The sequence below is a fragment of the Rhinopithecus roxellana genome, chromosome 6 (genome assembly GCF_007565055.1).
Source record: "Rhinopithecus roxellana isolate Shanxi Qingling chromosome 6, ASM756505v1, whole genome shotgun sequence".
Classification (NCBI taxonomy): domain Eukaryota; kingdom Metazoa; phylum Chordata; class Mammalia; order Primates; family Cercopithecidae; genus Rhinopithecus; species Rhinopithecus roxellana.
This window is the reverse complement of record NC_044554.1, coordinates 46,045,733-46,053,505: the sequence shown is the minus strand read 5'-3', so window position 1 is coordinate 46,053,505 and position 7,773 is coordinate 46,045,733. Positions and strand designations below refer to the sequence as shown.

The window sequence follows — 7,773 nt, the reverse complement described above, 5'->3', positions numbered from 1 at the left end:
CCAACATGGTGAAACCCCATCTCTACTAAAAATACAAAAAATTAGCCAGGTGTGGTGGCGCACGCCTATAATCCCAGCTACTCAGAAGGCTGAGGCAGGAAAATCGCCTGAAGCCAGGAGACAGAGGTTGCAGTGAGCGGAGATGGTGACACTGCACTACACCCTAGGCGACACAGCAAGACTCTGTCAAAAAAAAAAAAAAAAAAACACTCGTAACCTGGTGCAATGGTTCACACCTGCAATCCCAGCACTTTGGGAGGCCAAGGCAGGAGAATTGCTTGAAGTCAGGCGTTTGAGACCAGACTGAGAAACATAGCAAGACCCCATATCTATAAAAACATTAAAACTTAGCTGGACGTGCACCTGTAGTCCCAGCTACTCAGGAACTTGAGACAGGACAATTGCTTGAGCCCAAGAGTTGGAAGCTGCAGTGAGCTATGATCACACCATTGCACACCAGCCTGGGCAACAGAAGTCTTTAAAAACAAAAAATCAATAATGTATAATCATCTTTTTTTAAAGCTCCCTAACAGGATGTGTAGCAGGTTCCTGTGGCGGCTGCTGGTGGAGAAGAGCTGGCACTCCCCATCCCCCGCCCCGTGGGGCGCCTCCTGCTTCCCCAGCTCCTGGGATTCCGCCTTGTGCTGCTGGCTGCCAGTGGGCCTGGAGTCTATGGCGATGAGCAGAGTGAATTCGTGTGTCACACCCAGCAGCCGGGCTGCAAGGCTGCCTGCTTTGATGCCTTCCACTCCCTCTCCCCGCTGTGTTTCTGGGTCTTCCACGTCATGTTGGTGGCTGTACCCAGTGTCCTCTACATGGATTTCACTCTGTATCATGTGATCTGGCACTGGGAATTATCAGGAAAGGGGAAGGAGGAAGAGGACACCCTGATCCAGGGAGGGGAGAGCAGCAGAGATACCCCAGGGGCTGGAAGCCTCACGCTGCTCTGGGCTTATGTGGCTCAGCTGGGAGCTCAGCTGGTCCTGGAGGGGACAGCGCCGGGGTTGCAGTACCACCTGTATGGGTTCCAGATGCCCAGCTCCTTCGCATGTGGCCAAGAGCCTTGCCCGTATAGATTAACCTGCACCTTTTCCCACCCCTCGGAGAAGATCATCTTTCTAAAAGCCATTTTTAGAGTCAGTGGGTTCCGTCTCTTGTTCACTCTTTTGGAGATTGTGCTTCTGGGTCTGGGAAGACTGTGTAAGCCCCTGCGGAACTTCCTGAGTGGGGCCTCTTCCTCCAGCCATGCCCTGGCCCTGAGCAGCAAAAGGAACCTCCAGCAGACACTGTGAGCCATCCGTCGGTCTGGTCAGCCTTGTTCCATTTCAGAGACTATGTACCCCACAGCCCCAGTGACTAGGGGTGACAACTCCTGACCTCCCCGACCTGTGGATATGGCCAAGTCGAGGTACTGGTTAAACAAAAGAGCTGAAGGAGTGAAGGACCTGCCATGCCCTAATACACAGGATGGTTATGTTGATTATGTCAAGTTGAAAACTTTGGAGAAATTGCTCTCTCAGAAAGCACTAACTGGGCCAGACGCAGTGACTCACGCCTGTAATCCCAGCATTTCGGGAGGCCTAGGCAGGCGGATCACTTGAGGTCAGGAGTTCAAGACCAGCCTGGCCAACATGGTGAAACCCCGTGTCTACTAAAACTACAAAAAGTAGCTGGGCATGGTGGCGGGCATCCGTAATCCCAGCTACCTGAGAGACTGAGGCAGGAGAATTGCTTGAACCTGGGAGGTGGAGGTTGCAAAGAGCCAAGATGGTGCCACCACACTCCAGCCTCGGTGACTCTGTCTCAAAAACAAAAAAAAACAAAAAATGCTGGTGTTCCTTAGGACTGTGTTGCGGTCCCTCTCTCTCCCCATCTCACACCCTCACTCTCCCTGGATAACTTTCCCTCTATCTGTAGCTCCAGCCACCACGTCCTTGCAGATGACTTCCCAGTGCAGATCCCCAGTCTGCGCTGCCTCTGAGTTCAGGCTTAAAATCCTGTTTTTCGGCCAGGCATGGTTGCTTACGCTGTAATCCCAGCACTTTGGGAGGTCGAGGCAGGCAGATCACCTGAGGTCAGGTGTTTGAGACCGGTCTGGCCACCATGGTGAAACTCCGTCTCTACTAAAAATACAAAAAAGTACAGGCATGGTGGAGAGCGCCTATAATCCCAACCACTTAGGAAGCTTAGACAGGAGAATCGCTTGAACCCAGGAAGCAGAGCTTGCAGTGAGCCAAGATTGCACCACGGCACTCCAGCCTGGGTGACAGAGACTCCGGTCAGAAGCCTCCTAGGCTCAGGCACTTGCTCTGGGAGCAGTGGGCTTCTCTGGATCCTTAATCACTTAATCTTTATGGGCAGGATCGTAAAACACACTGTGCGGATCAGTGTCAGATTTCCTTCTTAAGCTAATAGAACAGAAAGCAGCTTTCAGGATTCAGGAAAGATTTTTCTGCACAGGCAACTCAGTTGCAGTTGCGTGTTATTGCCACCAGAGGACACTATGATCCTGCTAACATGATGAAAGGCTCTCCCCTGGATTTAATAACAATCTTAGCAATTTATTTATTTATTTATTTATTTATTTATTTATTTATTTATTTATTTATTTTTCTTGCTCTGTCGCCCAGGCTGGAGTGCAGTGGCGCCATCTCTGCTCACTATAACCCCCGCCTCCCGCCTCCTGGGTTCAAGCAATTCTCCTGCCTCAGTCTCCCAAGTAGCTGGGATTACAGGTGCGCACCACTATGCCGGGCTAATTTCTGTATTTTTAGAAGAGACGGGTTTTCACCATGTTGGCCAGGCTGGTGACCTCAGGTGATCCTCCCACCTTGGCCTCCCAAAGTGCTAGGATTACAGGGGTGAGACACAGCGCCTGGCCTTAATCGACTTTTTATCTCTATGGTTTTGCCTTTTCTGGTCATTCCATCGAGGTTGAATAATACAATACATGGCCTTCTGTGCAAGGGCAGTTGGTTCTATGTTTAGTCCTACCGGATGAGAGATGTTAACCAATATTTACTGATAAGTTGGGGCCTCTCCAACAAGGAGACCAATGAGGCTCTCTCCCTCAAAAGCATCTCAGCTCTGTTTTGGGGCTTTGAGTTGAGTGGGTTTTTTCCAAGCCAGATTTTACATTGTTCCCAGACACACTCACAAGCCCTTGCTGGACCAAAGGAAAAAAAAAAAACAAGTTAGGCTGGGCACAGTGGCTCACACCTGTAATCCCAACACTGGGAGGCCAAGATGGGTGGATGGCTTGATGCCGGGAGTTCGAGATCAGCCTGGTCAACATAGCGAGACTCCATCTCTAAAAATAAAATAAAGTACATATACCAGCAATGATGTATAACCAAGAATATTAAATTTAAAAAAAGTTAATATTGAAACGTCATGTTCGCCCCCACCCCAAATAAGCACTATAACCTCTTGTTATTCACTTCTCATGCAACCAGTCTTCTGTTCTCTGTGAGTCTTTGGGAAATGAGGAGCATGATCTTCTAGCAGTAAAACACCTTGTAGAGGTGTTACAAACCTCTACAAACCTTGTAGACGTTTACAAACCTCGCCCTACGTTTTTTGTTTGTTTATGTGTTTGTTTTGGTTCGGTTTTTTGTTTTTTGTTTTGTTTTTGTTTTTGTTTCTGAGATGGAGTCTTGCCCAGGCTGGAGTGTAGTAGTGCAATCTCGGCTCACTGCAACCTCCACCTCCCTGGTTCAAGCAATTCCCCTGTCTCAGCCTCCTGAGTAGCTGGGATTACAGGTGCACGCCACCATGCCCGGCTTCTTTTTTTTTTTTTTTTTTTTTTTTTTTTGTATTTTTAGTAGAGATGGGGTTTCACCATGTTGGCCAGACTGGTCTCGAACTTCTGACCTCAGGCAATCTGCCTGCCTCGGCCTCCCAAAGTGCTGGGATTACAGGCATGAGCCACCACACCCGGCCTCCATGTTAATCACTCTTTCTGATTTCAAACAACTCATTATCTTCATGAACTTATGAATTTGTTTTTCCTCTTTTTTTTTTTTTTTTTTTTTTTTTTGAGACGGGGTCTCGCTCTGTCACCCAGGCTGGAGTGCAGTGGCCGGATCTCAGCTCACTGCAAGCTCCGCCTCCCGGGTTTATGTCATTCTCCTGCCTCAGCCTCCTGAGTAGCTGGGACTACAGGCGCCCGCCACCTTGCCCGGCTAGTTTTTTGTATTTTTTAGTAGAGACAGGGTTTCACCGTGTTCGCCAGGATGGTCTCGATCTCCTGACCTCGTGATCTACCCGTCTCGGCCTCCCAAAGTGCTGGGATTACAGGCTTGAGCCACCGCGCCCAGCTTGTTTTTCTTCTTAATCCACAAAATTCTCTAGAGAAGTCTCCTTGTCATCTCTTGGCTGTGCTTTCTATCTCGCCAGTTATCTTTCGCTAAAAAGCTTCCTCTGCAAAGAAGCTTTGTATATGAAGACCATGTAGGGGTTGAATCAAGACCAAGTTTCACAACCTAAAAGTAGTTCACAAAGCTTCCTTGCCTCTATTCTCTGCAAATCTGTAAACTCTTCAGCTGACCCAATTTCTCTCTTCAGCCTTCAGGTTTTTATTTTTATTTTATTTTATTTATTTATTTTATTTTATTTTATTTTATTTTATTTTATCTTTGGAGGGACAGAGTCTAGCTCTGTCACCTAGGCTGGAGTGCAGTGGCACCATCTTGGCTCACTGCAACCTCCCCCTCACAGGTTCAGGCAATTGTCCTGCCTCAGCCTCCTGAGTAGCTGGGATTACAGGCATGAGCCACCACGTCCATCTGATTTTTTTGTATTTTTAGTAGAGACAGGGTTTTGCTATGTTGGTCAGGCTGGTCTGGAACTCCTGATCTCAAATGATCTGCCTGCCTTCGCCTCCCAAAGTGCTGGGATTACAGGCAGGAGCCACTGCACTGGCTGATTGTATTTTTAATTTTATTGAAGAAGCGCTGTACTGTTTTCCACAGAGGAGGGGGGTGCACCATGTTATGTTCTCACCAGCAATGCACAAAGATTCCAATTTGTCCACATCCTCACCAAACACCTGCTATTTTGGTTTGTTTTGTTGGTGGTGGTGGGGTTTGTTTGTTTGTTTGTTTGCTTGCTTGCTTGTAGTGCAGGGAGAGTACCCCTAATCCAAATAGCTGAACTCCGAAAGTTACAAAACCAGAACTTGAGGGCCATGATAGAGCTCAGAGAAAATGCTCACTGGAGCATTTCAGATTTAGGATTTTGGGATTAGGGTTGCTCAACCAGTAAAGCAAATATTCCAAAGTCAAAAAAAAAAAAATCTGAAATCTGAAACATTTCCGGTCCCAAGCATATCAGATAAGGGATATTTAAACTGTAGCCATCCCGAAGAGTGTCAGGCGTCTTCTCTGAAGTTTTGCGCACTCTATTTTGTCTGCTTTGATCTGTCACGTGTTTCCTACCATTTTGAAAGCATAACGAATTGTATCAGTGTTTATTTCTGATGAGAGGCAGTCCAGGCAGTGCAAAGGGGGCAAACCGTGGTCCCACAAATCCTGGCTTCTGACCCAGGTCACGGTGAGACCCTGAGCAAGCAAAAACTTGTTTCAGGACTCAGTTTCCTTGGTCTCTAGGGGAAGCCAGCAAGATAATCAGCCATGCTCCAACCCCTCAGCTGAAACTCAGGCCCGGATGCATGGTAAATGGATTTCCTCTTCCCCATGTGAGCCGCTGAATTCGCTTCCTTCCTTTCTTCCTTCCTTCTTCTCTTCCTTCCTTCCTTCCTCCCTTCCTTCCTTCCTCTCTTCCTTCCTTCTTTCCTTCCTTTCTTCCTTCTCTCTCTCCCACCCTCCCTCCATCCTTCCTCCCTCTCTCCTTCCCTCCCTCCTTTCCTTTTTTTTCCTTTTTGAGATGGGGTCTCACTGTGTTTCTCAGGCTGGAGTGCAATGATGCAAGCACAGCTCACTGCAGCCTCTGACTCCAGGAGTCAAGTGATCCTTCCACTTAAGCCTCCTGAGTAGTTGGGACTACAGGTGCGCCCCCACGACACCCGGCTCATTTTATTAATTCTTGGTAGAGACCAGGTCTCGCTATGTTGCCCAGGCTGGTCTCGAACTCTTGGCCTCAAGCGATCCTCCCACCTCGGCCTCCCAAAAGACTGGGATTACAGGCATGAGTCACCGCGCCCAGGCTTTTCTCCCTTTTGCCTCATTTTGAGGCCCCTGTAGTACTGTACACGCCCTGGGACTCCGGGGTCTTCCAGTAAAGGGAACCACCGAGATGCTGGACCTCCGAAGTCCTAGAGAAGGTGCCTTGGCCGCAGACGCCGGCCGCACTTCCGGCCTTTGTGGGCCGCTGGGACGGCGGTCTGAGGCTGTTAGTGCTGTTTGTTGTTGCCAGCGGCCGGCTGTGTGGTCCCTTGGGGTTTCCAGCACGAGGCCTCTGTCCCCAGGCACTCAGCGCCGGTCTCGGGCTGTTGCGCCCTGGGCGCCGCCTCTCTACAGCCCCACTTTGCTCCCCGAGCCAGCTGGGAAGACTAAAAGGGTGGGGGCTGGGAGCGGCCCATGGTTCGACCCCTCTTTTCAGGCATCCTTGGAGCATGCAGGCTGCAGATTTCAGGCCGACCCCGCTCTCATCAAAGTCCATGCCGCTGTCCGTGGCAGCTCCTTTCGAAAATGGCCTGGTAGAAAGTCCAGGTTGTTGAACTGGAAAACGCACTCTGCATCTCTTGACTTGGAAGTTTTCATTATTCTCCAATGTGCACTTACCCCAGTAGAGGGCAAATGAAGATTCGGACAATAAATTTTGCCTTTCCCAGAATGGCACACTCCAGCAAGGGTGCCAGAACTGACTTGGGTTCTCCGTTTATTCTGAGATAGCTTAAGAGAGAGATGCAGTTGAAAAGCTTGTCGGCAGGGATCAGGGAAGACTTCCACCAAGTGGTGTGTATTCAAAGGAGAGGTAGGAATTGAGTAGGTGGACGACATGCTCCACCATCCAAGAAGAACATTCTAGATGGAGCCCAGGCAAAAGCACAAAGTTCGAAAAGTCAGAAGTGCAGGGGAAGTGGTAAATATTTCGACACCATCCAGATAAATGGTTATTTGGTTTTTGTTTTTGGGGAGTGGGGACAGTGTCGCTCTGTTGCCCAGGCTGGAGTGCAGTGGCAGGATCTTGGCTCATTGCAACCTCTGCCTCCCGGGTTCAAGCGATTCTCCTGCCTCAGCCTCCCGAGTAGCTGGAATTACAGGCGCCTGTAATTTTTGTATTTTTAGTAGAGTCAGCGTTTCGCCGTTTTGGCCAGGCTGGTCTCGAACTCCTGACCTCAGTGATCCTCCCACCTCGGCCTCCCAAATTGCAGGGATTACAGGCGTGAGTCATCGTGCCCGGCCTCATCCTGATAAATGTTTATTCTCTGCCGGGTAGTGGTGATTAAGATCTGTGTGACCACAGATTCCTTCTGCTAAAAATAGCCAAGCCCCTTAAAAAATAAAGGTTAAGGCCGAGGCGGGCGGATCACGAGGTCAGGCTATCCAGAGCATCCTGGCTAACACGGTGAAACCCCTCCTCTACTAAAAAATACAAAAATTTAGCCGGGTGTGGTGGCAGGCGCCTGTAGTCCCAGCTACTCAGAAGGTTGAGGCAGGAGAATGGCGTGAACCCGGGAGGCAGAGCTTGCAGCGACCCAGGATCGAGCCCCTGCACTCCAGCCTGGGCGACTGAGGAGACTCCTTCTTAAAAAATAAATAAATAATTTAAAATCAAGGTTAAAACCTCTGGGTTTGTTTTCTAGAAATA

General features: G+C 49.2%; 1 pseudogene; it reads left to right on the top strand.

Moving 5' to 3' along the window:
• Nucleotides 1–534: 534 nt before the first annotated feature.
• Nucleotides 535–1,981, top strand: LOC104673641 (annotated as a pseudogene).
• The last annotated feature ends 5,792 nt before the right edge of the window (nt 1,982–7,773 follow it).